This window comes from Octodon degus, unplaced genomic scaffold, assembly GCF_000260255.1.
Source record: "Octodon degus isolate 3935 unplaced genomic scaffold, OctDeg1.0 scaffold00194, whole genome shotgun sequence".
Lineage (NCBI taxonomy): Eukaryota > Metazoa > Chordata > Mammalia > Rodentia > Octodontidae > Octodon > Octodon degus.
The window spans coordinates 611,212-624,800 of NW_004524770.1; the positions used below are offsets into that span (position 1 = coordinate 611,212).

At 43.4% G+C, this 13,589-nt stretch overlaps 1 protein-coding gene, 1 non-coding gene and 3 pseudogenes across 2 annotated transcripts in view; 3 read left to right on the forward strand and 2 right to left on the reverse strand.

The window, feature by feature from the left end:
• The window catches only part of LOC105743950, a 7,125-nt pseudogene extending 6,257 nt beyond the window's left edge, over window positions 1-868 (forward strand).
• Zgpat (zinc finger CCCH-type and G-patch domain containing) overlaps window positions 1-13,589 on the reverse strand; it is a 32,314-nt gene that overhangs the window by 12,932 nt on the left and 5,793 nt on the right. The gene's annotated exons all lie outside the window — the stretch shown is intronic.
• On the forward strand, window positions 2,790-2,885 carry LOC111813508 (annotated as a pseudogene).
• Window positions 3,980-4,793, reverse strand: LOC101579004 (annotated as a pseudogene).
• LOC111813510 lies at window positions 12,232-12,366 on the forward strand. Its single transcript, XR_002818748.1, has one exon. It is a non-coding gene; the product is annotated as a small nucleolar RNA SNORA44 (small nucleolar RNA).

Here is a 13,589-nt window from a genome sequence, read left to right on the forward strand (position 1 = left end):
ACACAATCCCTAGCAGGTAGAGCCTCCAGCCTCTCCAGCCAGAAGCTGTAGGTGACAGAGACTTCCACTCCCTCAGCGCCCCACAGGGAATTATGGGGAGTCCACGTCTCTCAGTGGGGGGAATAAGACAAGAAATTAGAGTGTGGCAAAGTTGGCAGGGGAAGTAGATGTGACCTGTTAATCACAAAGTTCCAGGACATGTGAGCAGAACAGTTTCCAAAGCTCTGCACATGGAAGTTCTTGCAAGAACTCAAGCAGGTTTTTGATGGGATAGCTTAGACTTGAAGTCAGCCTGTGGAGTGGAAGATACAAAAATGACCATCCACACTGAGTTTTTGCCAGTTTGCTCCCCCCCCCCTTTTTTTTTTCAGAACCAGTGATTGAACTCAGGCCCTTGCATTTGCAAGGTGTTTGCTCTTGCATAATGATCTGCTCCCATGCTGTAGGGCGTACTTCTTTTCTTACTTTTATGTGGCTCAAACTTGCTCTGCAGAGCCTGTTTCTTTTCCTATCTTTAATAAAACCTTATTACTGCTTTAGACAAAATGACAGAGAATCTAGGTGTGGTGGCACGTATCTCTAGCCCTAGCACGCAGGAGTCTGAGCATCAGACCGGGAGCTGAAGGCCAGCTTGATTACAAAACAGTTCAAAGCTAGCCTGAGCTACAGAGGCTCTTGGGTCTTCAGAGCCAGCAGCTCTCAGGTCTTTGCATACAGCTCTTAGTATTACAATCTTCAGGGTCTTCAGCCACCTTATCAGCTCTTTGGCAGCTGGGGCTCATAGCCTCCTTGGCAGCTATCTGAAGCTCTTAAAGCAGTTTCTGTTGTTGTGGGGGTCTCTACAGGTCTCTGTGGGTCTCCACCATAGCCACTGGTCTCTGCTGTCACTGGTTAAAACCAGTTGCCTCAGCTAGCCTCCACTGATCGTCACTCACCTCTGCTGTAGGTCTCTGCTACTCTTCAGGGCCAGTGGTCCATAGTGTGTATAGCTCTATTGAACGCGACCCACTTTATCCACACTACCCAGATGGATTTACAGGACCTTCTGAGCCTCGCACTCCAGAGACTGAGACAAGACGGTCCCTGTGAGTTCAAGACTATCCTGAACTACAATAGCCAGACTCTGTCTCAAAAAAAAAAGCAAAAGATTAGAAGAATGTGTGAGAAAACTTTCCATGCTGAGTGTGATGGCACATACCTATAATCCTAGCACTTGGGAGACTAAGGCAGGAAGATTATTGGACTATAGACAAATACCAGACGAATTGCACAGACTGAATTCAAAGTCAGTTTGAACTATATGCTATGCAATGAGATCCCGTCCCCCAAAAATCCAACCTGCCTCAAACAACAAAACGAAATACACATATCAAAACAAACAAACAAAAAAAATAAAACATTATACAACCCTATACTAGCTACAAGAGATTCATTTTAGATCTTTAAGAGATTCAAGGACAATATAGCACATATACAACCCTGATTTCAATCTCTAGCTCTGTATAAAAACAAAGATAATAATAGTTTGAGAGCCAAAGAGAAAGACATTTTTTTAAAAAAATGTATTTAGTACAGGTCTACAGGGTCTCACTACACAGATCAGACTCATAGTGATCCTCCTGTTTTCAGCCTCCTAAGCACTGGGATCATAGGCATGTGCCACCACGCCCAGACTCAATCACTGTCTCAGTGTGTCCCGGGGTCGGGACTGGCACGGCACATCAGGGATCGAACCCCCATCCCTGCGCCTGTCTAAGCAGGAGCTTTAGTCCATTGAGCTATTTGGCCAGCCGAGAAAGACATTCTTGCAAACAGTGATTTAATGAGAGCTGAGATGGCTGTATCAATATCAGACAAAATAGATTAACTCAAGAACTACTATAAAAGTCAAAGGATACTACATATTGATACAAAAGGTCAATCTATCAAGAAAATATAACAACTATAAACTTATGTATACAACTAAAACCAGAACTTCCAAAACATATGAAGCAAAAATGGAGAGAAATGAACAAAGCAGACATTTCTATACTACAGACTTCAGTACTTCACCTTTAAGTAATGAGTAATAAAATAACCAGATGGGAGCTGAATAAAGAAATGGAGGACCTGGGAATGAATCAAGTGAAACTACACAGAATGATTCACCCAGCAGCATCAGAACATGTACTCTTCAAGTGCAAATGGAACATTCTTCATGACATTCATCCGGACAATGTTTCACCTCAAGACAAGCTCGAAAATTCTAAAACACTCAAATCACAATGGAGTGAAATTAAAAATTAATAACTGAAGCAAATTTGGAAACTTTTGTAAGTATGTATAAATTAATCAACTTAAAGTAACAAATGAGTGGCCGGGAAGATAGCGCCTAACACCTGCCTGGCAAGCACACGGACCTTGGTTCGATCCCTGGTACCACATGCTTTGTCAGTCCCCTTGCCATGCTGGCCACCAAGACAGGGCGCATACCTGTAACCCCTGCGGAGGCCAAGACAGAAGTCTGAGCTGCGTGGCAAGACCTTGTACCAAACAAATAAATAAATAATAACGCAACAAATGACAAAAAAAAAAAAAGGAACTCAGGAGAGTGGCTAGGGATATGGCTCATTGGTAGAGTGGTTGCTTGCTTGTTAGCATGTGCAAGTCAGGAGGTCTCAGCATTACAAAGAGCACACAACAAGCAAACATTAAAAAAAAAAAAAAAAGAAAACCAAAAAACCTACAAAACGCCTGTCAGAAGATTTATGAATACTTTGGGAAGAACAAATGAAAATAAAAACACAACAGTGCAGCACATATGCTAAAACTGGAACAATACAAAAAAGATTAGGTTGCCCCTGCACAAGGGTGACACACAAATCTGTAAAGTGTTAACATACATACATACACACACACATATATATTTTTTTGGGGGGGGGTTAGTTATTTTTTTTACTGTGAAAAGAGAAGAAAATCATTCAACCAGGATCGAAACCTGGTCCCTGCATTTGCCAAAGCAGGTGCTTAGTTCACTAAGCTATTTTGCTGGGCCTCTCCTACAATCTTGTTTTGAAATTTTTTTTTAATATTTATTACATTTATTTATTGTGTGTGTGTGTGTGTGGCTAGCTCAGCCCACCAGGGGGCGGGGCTGGCTGGCATGTGGTGCTGGGGGATTGAACCATGGTCCCTGTGCTTTGCCAAGCTTGTTTCAAGTAGGTGCTTTAGACCACTGAGCCATCTCTCCAGCCCTTGTTTTGAAATTTTATAGCATTGTTACTGTTTATTTTTCTTTTGTTTAAAACAAAACAAAACAACAAAAATATCAAAACTTACTGGATACAGCGAAAGCAGTACTTAGATAGAAATATACAGTCACATATGCCTACGCTAAAACAAAAAGGATGTTAAATTCATATTTTAACTTTATGCTTTGAAGAATGAAAGAACTGGATCCATATGTAGCAGAAGGCCCAGAAATGCTGGTGTGAAGCACTTGTATGGCTGCAGGTGGAGGCTTCATCTTTTTTCAAAAGCACACTAGAAGCTGCTTCAACAAAGCAGTCAGGCTCAAGTTGCTGTGGTTCAATCCCCACAACTCAAGCCAGTCAAACCTGCCCTGAAGGCATTCGGAGAAAAAAAAAAAAAAATCCTTATTCCATTTTGGGGCTGGTGAGATGGCTCAGTGGTCTAAAGCACCTACTCAGAACAAGCTTAGCAAAGCACAGGGACCGTGGTTCAATCCCCCAGCACCACATGCCAACCGGCGGCTGAGCTGCCCCCCCATAAATAAATAAACTAAAAAAAAAAAAACAAAACACACTAGAGAAAATCCTAGACTGCACATCTTAAAGGACTACAGTGACTCAAGGATAATCCCCAAGCTGTCATCTCCAGTTTGCATTTCATATTGGGACCATTTTTAAACAGGGGAATAAGAATTTTTTTGTTTTGTTTTTAAGTCTTTATTATTTGACTACGAAGCTTAAAGTGTATGTTAAGAGGAACAGAATTTCAAAATAGAGGACTTAAAGACCCCACAGCTTGGTAATGCACATCACCCTGCATGCATATTATGAATTATTTCTCCCCTTTCAATTTCTATCTGCTCGTAGAGCCACCTGCGGTCGCAGCGGCACTCGGTCCCATGCTTGGTGGAGCTGCAGGTGGGGCACACATAGAAGCATCTCAGGCAGTCGCACAGGTCCATCCCGCTGAAGATGAGCAGCCCCTGGCTGCTCTTGGCTGGAATGACTCGTCTGTCCTGACCAGCAGGTGCGTTCTTGGTGAGCCTTCGCTTTTCCTTTTTACCAGTTTCTGCAGCAAATTCTGTTTGCTTTCCTGGGCTTGTAACCTGGAGAGACCTTCACGCTTTAGCAGTTCTCCCATCAGATTCAGGCTTTCTTTCCTGGCGGTCCTCCGAGTCCACGTCCACACTTCCATTGATGATCTGGGTGCACTTGGGACAAAGCTTCCAACCAGGCACCAGCTGCCTGCCAAACTTCGCACTCAGGAAAGTGGCATCATCCAAGTCAATGACATGCAGATTTTTTTTTGCCAGCTTTTTATGGATGTTAAAGGGGTCACAGCATGACTTCTGCAAGTCCTCAAACCTGTCAATGTGAATTTTTAGGTGATGGAAGCAAATGGTGTTGTTCCCAGACAGTGTCATCTCGGTCCGGAGCTGGAGCAAGAGCATGTCATTGGACGACAGCTCCTGCAGAGTCCTGAAGCTTATGTGCTGGGTGTAGTAGGTTTTGTGACACGTTTGTGGTGTGAAGCTGGACTCCCACTGAGCACGGATCCATCATTCTAGACTGGAGTGAGTTCCTCCTGTGCTCGTCTGGAGGGCTCACCTTTGTGGGTCAGGCACCAATCACCCTTGTCAAGCCCATAGTTGTTTGGCTTTTTTTTTTTTTTTTTTAATTATTTATTTGCTTTGTGTGTGTGTGGCCAGTTCAGCCCACCAGGGGGCGGGGCTGGCTGGCATGTGGTGCTGGGGATTGAACCTCGGTCCCTGAGCTTTGCTTAGCTTAGCTTGTTCTAAGTAGGTGCTTTAGACCACTGAGCCATCTCATCAGCCCCGTTTGGCCTTTTAAGAATTCTTCATTTTGGACTTTCTCCTGCTTATTTCTTCAGAACCATACTATAGTCTGATGTGTGATTCTAAGATTCACCTTCACTCTTTTCATAGTGCAGCTGGCGGTGCTTCCTCCGCACGTCGACTGACTTCCCTAGGGGAATTTTTTTAAAGTTCATTTGTTTTTACTCTCTCTAGATATAAGTTAAAGGGTGTAAAAAGGTAGGGTCCCAAGCTTGTTTTTCTAAGGAGGAAAAATGAGCAAAGTTGCCAGCAGCCATCTACTTCTCTTTTCTACTTCTAACTCAGTGACTTAACTTTGGTTATTAATAGCAACAAAAGCAGTGAGAATACCCTGGAGTATTAGGAAAAATACTGTTACGATTTACTAGGATAAGAAAAGTACTAAATAATATTCCCTAATGAAAATTCTAACTGGCTATTCATAGTGATAAGCCTAAAACCAAAAAAAGTTACTATAACTTAGCCTGAACAGTATTATCTAAAAGTGCACTCTAATTGTTTTGTATGTTATGTGTCAAATGCCACCAAATATGATGGCTGGCAAACAAGAAAACCCAACTTCAACGTGTGCCTCAGGCCAGTCAGAATGAGACTTTGGAAAGCAGGTGAGGCCAAGTCAGCGCTCTCTGGTGGCCCTCTAGCCCTTCTGTATTCCTTGGGATTAAGGATCAAAGTTGAGGAGGAGTGAAGTAGGATAGAAGAGATAAGGCAGAAAGGACACAGGGGATATCATGTTTTATAAATTGTGTCTTTTTTTTTTTTTTTTTTGCAGTACCCAAGATTGAACTCAGGCCCCTGAACTTGCCAGGCAGGCGCTTATTCTACTAAGCTCTCTCCCCAGTAATTCTGGCTGGCCTTGAGCTCACTTCATAGCCCAGGCTGGTCCTGAACTTGCAATGAAACTCCTCTGTCTCAGCCTCCCAAGTACTAGGATTACAGGTGCATGCTACCATATCTAGCTGCAGATTTCTAACGCCAAAAACATACAAATATTCCCAGCTATGGACTATAATGTGTATCTCTCTTGAGGGCCTGCATTGTATTTGAGTGTTGTTTTTTATTTAAAGCCTTTAATTTTTTAATTAAATAATTAGATACAGGGTACAGGGTCTCTCTATGCAGTTCAGACTCATAGTGATCCTCGTCTCAGTCTCCCCAGTGCTGGGATTACAGGCAGGGGTGTGCCACCATGTGCCCATATGCTGGCACAGGCATGTGGTACTGGGGATGGAACTCTGGACTCCTAAGTGTGTACTTTGTTTTTAGTTCTTTTGTGTGTGTGTGTGTGTGTGTGTGTGTGTGTGTGTGTATGTTCAGGGTCTCACTATGCAGCTTGGACTGGTAGTGATCCTGTTATCTGCCTCCCTAGTGCTGGGATTACAGGTGTGCGCCACCACGCCTGGACTGCATCGTTGGCTCTGCATGCCTGGGGGCAGGGCCAGTGCTGCAGTGCCAGAGATGGAACCCTGGCCCCTGCGCACACTTAGTCCGCTATTGAGTGTGTACTTTTAAAAGTCTGCCTGGGGGCTAGGGAGATAGTTCAGTGGCATAAGTGTCTCAAGGTCCTGAGTTCAATCGCTGGTAACACAAAAAAGAGAAGTCGCCTAATAAATCTCTTTATACCTCTTTTCTTGAGAAGGGTAACAGAAGAATGAATGAAATAATAAAGATTAGATGAAAGTAGATGAAACTGAAAATAGAGAATGATAACTCAACAGTGTGGTGGGGTGACAACTGGTGGTCAACTTGTAATTAAACTGAATCAGCATGGTGCTGGGTGTGGAGGGCCCACCTGAGGGTTATTGCCAACAACATAAAAAGGAGAACTGGAGAGGAAGAACTGGGGGTTTTCCTGATACAAACTTGGCTGTTTTCATTGTTGGAGGAGCTGTTGTTGCTGAAATTGGCTGCGGTTCACTTTGGGGGAGCTCTGGTCCTTACTTTGAGCACTGTTTTCTGGCTCCAGGGGGAAAGCTAGTGTGCTTTTTAGTGTCCTGGAGTCTTGTCATGCTGGCTTTTCTAATACCAACTCAGCTGTTATTACTAGAGGAGGTTGGGAACTCACTGTCACTAGGGATGGCTGTGGTACTTTTCAGGATTATAGGAGCACGCCACCATGGCCAGTCTCAAGTGGGGTCTCAGCACGCCCCAGAGGCAGGCCCAAGGATGAACCCATGCACTTGCTCCTAGGTGCTTTAATTGGCTGAGCTATTTGGCTGGGGACCCATCCACTTGATCTTGGTGAGCACCTTTCATTTAAATTTTAAAGACAAGGGCCAGCCAAACAGCTCAGCAGATCAAAGCTCCTGCAAGCAGGCCCTGAGGGAGGGGGTGGGGGGTGGGGGATGGGTTTCGACCAAGGCCTGCCATGTGGGCCCTGCCCCCAGGGCACGCTGAGCCTGCAATTGAGACTGGGCATGATGGCAAGCTCTTGGGAGGCTGTAAACAGGTGGATCACTACGAGTCTGACCTAGTAGTGAGATCCTGAACACCCTGTAGACCTTCCCTAAAAAATAAAAAAAAATAAAAAAATCAAGTGGACATGTCTGGCAAGCCCGATATAACAGAACAGTTCTTCCTTTGTATAACTCCTGTCTCTTATGCCTTTTTTTTTTTTTTGGTGGTACCAGGGATAAAACTCAGGACCTTACACTTGCCAAGCAAGCACTTATTCCACTGAGCTATTTCCCCAGCCCTCAAAGTGAGATAATTGCTTATGCAGCCTCCCTAGAGACACACAGGGCTTAGGCTTCAGGGCAGAACTTGTTCTCTTTCTTCCCTTCTTATGCCTTTGTATAACTGATGCCCTTACAATGTAACTTAAAATGTAACAGGACATTTCTTCCTTTGTGTAATCCATGCTTTGTATAACTGATAGCCTAACAACGTAACTTGAGATATTCAAACCCCTTCAACAGCCCATGATATCACCCACCCTTCCAATCATATCGGCCAATCTGCCTATGCTCCTTCCCACTCACTCCCCCCACCCCTTTTTTGATGGAACTGGGGATTGAACTCAGGCCCTATTCTACTGAGCCATCTTCCCGACCCTCACTTCCCCTTTAAAAGCCCCAAAATTCCACAGGTCAGGGCACTGACCCTTTGGGAGAGATTGTAGACAGAAGCCCACTTGTGTAATAAAATGTCTCCTAAACCTTGGTGCTGTTTCTTCCCTTGTTTGGTCTGTTTTCTGTAACAGTCTTAGTTTGGGTAGTCCACAGCTAATCCTCATGAAAATGAGTAAAAAGCAAATACCACCGGACAGCTTCTTTCAAAAGGGGAAGACAGTAATAAAACAGCAGAAGACTCTAAGATGTCAAAAGAAAGCTGCATTTACAAGAAAATACCACGAGTCCTACTTAAATCACAGGTTCATTGTAACAGGCGACTCACATTCCCCAAGACCACTTAGTGCAGTATGTGGTGACTGGCTTTCCAACAAAGCCACGAACCCTTCAAAACTGCTCTGCTACCACATGGAGAACAAGTACCCTGCATTAAGTGTTTTTCAAAAGACAAAAAGATAAGCACGCAAAACAGAAACAATTTTTTATTTTTATTTTTCTATTTTAGGGACGGGTCTACAGGGTGTTCAGAGTCTCACTACTAGGTCAGACTTGTAGTGATCCACCTGTTTTCAGCCTCCCACGAGCTGGGATTACAAGTGCATGCCCCACGCCCAGTCTCCAGAAACAATTACTGCAAGCCACTACTTCATTAAATGTGACTGCACTGAGAGCACCATTCTTAGTGGCTGACTGCCCTGCCGAGGCTGAGAAGTCCTTTACTACTGGTGAAGTGATGACCCTGCTCTGAGGACATCTGTCATGAGCTTTTAGGAAAGGTCACAGTTTCAACAGCAGCACATGTTTCTCTTCTGGCTAGCACCATAAGCAGGCAAATAGGCAGAAGAGCAGAGAACACTGAGGTACAACTGTTAGGATTAATGAGTTGCTGTGGTTCACAATCCAGGCTGAGGAGTCCATGGATGCAGACAAGGCACTTATGGCTATTTTGTGCATTATGTTTTTCAGGAGAAATGTCTGTGTGCATTTGTTATGTGCACTGTTGTGGGGAATCAATAGCACAGTTGTAAGCTATTTAAATTTTATCAGGACAACAGAAGTGGTCTTTTTCATGGTAGTATAAGCACTGATGGAGTGGTGGCCACGCCATGACTGGAGAGCTTTCCAGTCTCACTTGGCGCAAAAAGGCCACTTCTGAGTGTGAGTTTATCACATCCACAGAGAAACACTGGCTAGCTGAACAATGTCATCTGAGCTTAATGTTTTGCGAGATATGATTATAATTATCAACCACATTAAAGTACATGTTCTTAACTCATGTCTGTTGGCATAGCTCTTTGAGGAGATGAACACAGAACACACATCTTTGGACCAGGGAGATAGCTTGACCATCTAAGCACCTGCCTGGCAAGTGCAAAGACCTGGATTCAATCCCTGGTATGGTATGCCATGCTGGTCACCGAAACCGGGCGTGGTGGTGCACGCCTATAATCTCAGCACTGGGGAGGCGGAGACAAGAGGATCACTAAAAGTGCATGCTGCATAGTGAGACCCTGTACCAAATAAATAAAAAGATTTTTTTTAAAAAAGAATACATATCTTCTCTTATACAAAGAAAGGAGTGGTTGTATGTTACGGGTTGGTGCCGAAACGACGAGAAGACCTGATGAATGTAGCTTTAGAGGTCTCACTGAGACTAGTCTCTCTCCAAGTGAGCCCAGAGCCTCAGAAGCATCTCACATTTATTGAGGGGTGAAGGCAGACTAAGGAATGTGCATAACTACCTAAGTGAATACAGACTACTATCTCTACTGACTTCCACCATTTGCCTAACACTAGGTTCACACAAATGCTAGCCAATAACATCCCAAGCAAGAGATCAAAGGACAGGGCTCCTGCAGGAGAAGCTGTTATCTGCTGCCTTGGGTCCCAGCTTTCCAGGAATTTGCAAACAGACAGCAACCCTCTTTGGGCTCAGTCTAGTGTTCCCTGCTCTTGGGACATCAGACTTTTGTCTCAAATCTATATCTCTACAAAGGAGGTAGTTTTCTAAAGGTAGATCACTGGCCAGAGTTTTGTTTTTTTTGGCGGAACCAGGGATTGAACTCAGGCCCTTGCACTTGCCAGGCAAGCACTTATTCTAATGCACTATCTCCCTGGCCCCAGAGTTTTTAACTTATAGGAATAACTGAAGATATTTCTTTCAGTTAAATAGGTATTTCTTTTCAGAAAAATAGCCACCACTGGTAGCACATTTTAGTAATACAGAATGGGTCACAAAATTTGCTTATTCATGTGGTATATTCTACCTGCTCAGAGAACTCAATCTATCACTTCAGGGGAGAATGGCAACTGTGTTAAAGTCAGTGGATAAAGTGGCTGCGTTCAAAACTAATCTTCAATTATGACAGCAATGAATGAAGGTTGGAGTTTCTGACAGCAGAGATTTTCGAAGAGAATAAGCAAAGGCCTTCTTTCTCCCAGCTGATACGTGACACCTACCTCCACTTTTAAGAGTTTCAACATTATTTCCTGTCTTAGATACCTTGTCACTGAGACACAATAGCTGACACTTGAAATAAAAGGAGGAGAGATTTACTTGGCTCATGGATTCAAGGCAAAAATATGATGGCCGAGGGGCATGGCTAAGGAAAAGACAACTGATGGCAAGCAGGAAGCTGAGAAAGAAGAGAGGAGCTGAAGAATACACCCTTCCAGGTAAAGCCTCCAAAGACCATCTTCTGTTGGGCCCAAATTCAGCTACTGAATTCATGGATGAATCAATCTACTGATGAATACAGTGCTCCTATAATCCAATCACCTTCCATACAGATGAGAACTTGAGGGACATGAGATCTACACCACAATGCATCCCAGCTACAAAAGACCCTGAACTAGGAAGAAGTGCATCCATGACACATTTGTGAATAAGCCAGGTAAATTTACTTTTGCTTATGCTAGAAAAGGATCAGCTGCTTGAGATCACAAATGATGGTGGGGGTCAAGGGAACAGAACAATCACATTAAACTATGTGATCTTGGACTAAGAGACCAAAACCATACACTGGAGGAAAGACAGCCTCTTTAATAAATGGTGCTGGGGAAACTACCTATCTACATGTAGAAGGTTGAATGTAGATCCATATTATTCACTATGTACATCAAAACTGATCAAAAATCTAAATATTAAAACAGAAACACTGGGCCTGGGATGTAGCTTAGTGGCACAATGCCTGCACAGTATAAGGCCCTGAGTTCAATTGCTGGCACACATACACACACACACACACACACACACAATCAGAAAAAAAAAAATCTGGGGCTGGAGAGATAGCTTGGTGGTCTAAGCGCCTGCCTGGCAAGTGCAAGGATTCAAGTTCGATCCTCAGTACCACATGCTGTGCCAGCCCCAAAACTGGGCATGGTGGTGCATGCCCACAATCCCAGTGCTGGGCAGGCTGAGACAGGAGGATCAGTATGAGTCTGAACTGCACAGTGAGACCCTGTATCAAATAAATAAAATTAATTAAAAAAATTTTTAAATGTATAAAAAAGAAAAAAATCTGAAAAGCTAAATATGCTGGAAGATAAAGTATGTTAAACTCTGGAAGACACAGGTATAGGCCAAGACTTTATGAACAAAACCCTGACTACACCGGAAATATTACAAAGAATCAACAACTGGGTTTACATCAAATGAAAAAGCTTTTGTTCAGCAAAAGAAACCAGCAACAGAGTGAAGAAACAACCCAAAGAATGGGGAAAAATTTTTACTAATTACTCTCCAGACAAATAACATCTAGAATATATAAAGAACTAAAAAAAAACCCAAAAAAACAAAAAAAGGTAAATTTAAAGATCCAATCCAAAAATGGGTGTCTGAAATGAACAGACATTTCTCAGATGAAGAAGTAGAAACAGCAAATAAATATATGAAAAAATGCTCTACATAACTGGTCATTCAAGAAATGCAAGTTAAAACAATCCTGAGAATCTGTCTTATTCCAGAAAGAATAGCTATCATCAAGAAATCAAAAAATACAACTGGGGCTGGGGAGATGGCTCAGGGGCTGGGGAGATGGTTCAGTGGAATAAGTGCTTGCCTGGCAAGCACAGGGGCCTGAGTTCAATCCCCGGTTCCACCAACAAAAACAAAGAAAAAGCACAAATGCATGTGAAAACAACCTGGAGAGACTTTGACAGCTCAGGTCAACCCAATACCTGTGCCTGCCACTCATTTTTCCTATAAGATGCACGCAAATAAACACAAAACTGGGGAGACAGCTCAGCAGCATAAGCACCTGCCTGTCAAGCATAAGGTCCTGAGTTCAATTCCTGGTACCAAAAATAAAAAAAGAAAAGAAAAAAAAGGTAAGGAAAGAAAAATAAATGCTGGAAGGACTCAATAAACGAATAAGCTGAAAGGGGCAGCCTCACCAGCACCCACCCTGTCCTCTGCCATACAGAGATTCCCACTGCTTACTTGGATACTGTTTTCTTCTAGGCAATTCCATGGGGAATGAAGCATTTGAAAGGGGACTGAGAGACAGAGTGAGGGGACGGAGGTGTTATATACCTTAAAAAAGAATTACGATGTATTAGATACATACACCAACTCCTTATGGTCAATGTAATCATTGTGTACCACTAACATAGACTAATAAAAATCAAAGGGGCTGGAGAGATAGCTCAGTGGTCTAAAGCACCTGCTTAGACAAGCTTAGGCAAAGCACAGGGACCACGGTTCGATTCCCAGCACCACATGCCACGGAAGTCCCTCCCCCAGAGTGGGCTGAGCTGGCCACAAAAATAAATAAAATTAAATTAAATTTTTAAAAAATTAAAATTATTCTGGGCCTGGTGATGCATGCCTATAATCCCAGAACTCAGGAGGCTGAGGCAGGAGGATAACTGTGAGTTTAAGGCCAGCCTGAGTTACCAAGTGAATTCAAGGCCAGTCTGAATTACATAGTAAAACTCTGTCTCAAAGAGGCCAAAAATCAATCAATCAATCAATCAATCAATCAATCAATCAGCTGGGGAGACAGCTCAGAGGTCTAAAAGCCTGCCTGGTAAGCGCAAAGACCGGGGTTTGGTCCTCAGGACCACATCCTATGGTGGTCCTGGAACCCCAGGCGTGCCATGCCGGCCACCAAAACCAGGCATGTCAGCGTGTTGGTGCATGCCTAAAATCCCAGCACTGGGGAGGCTGAGACAGAAGGATCACTGTGAGCTTGAGGCCAGTCTCCTCAGCTACAAAGTGAGATCAAAGCCAGTCTGAACTGCATAGTCAGACCCTGTCTCAAAAAAAGAAAAAAGAAAAAGAAAAAGAAAGAAAATAAAAATAAAATGAAAAAGAAAGTAGGTACATAAATAAATAAGTGCTGGTTGTGCTGGAGGTTTTTTTTTTTTTTTTTTGGCTGGCTCAGGATGCCTTCAGGACAGGTCTGGTAAAGTCTGAGGATCTGGGGCTC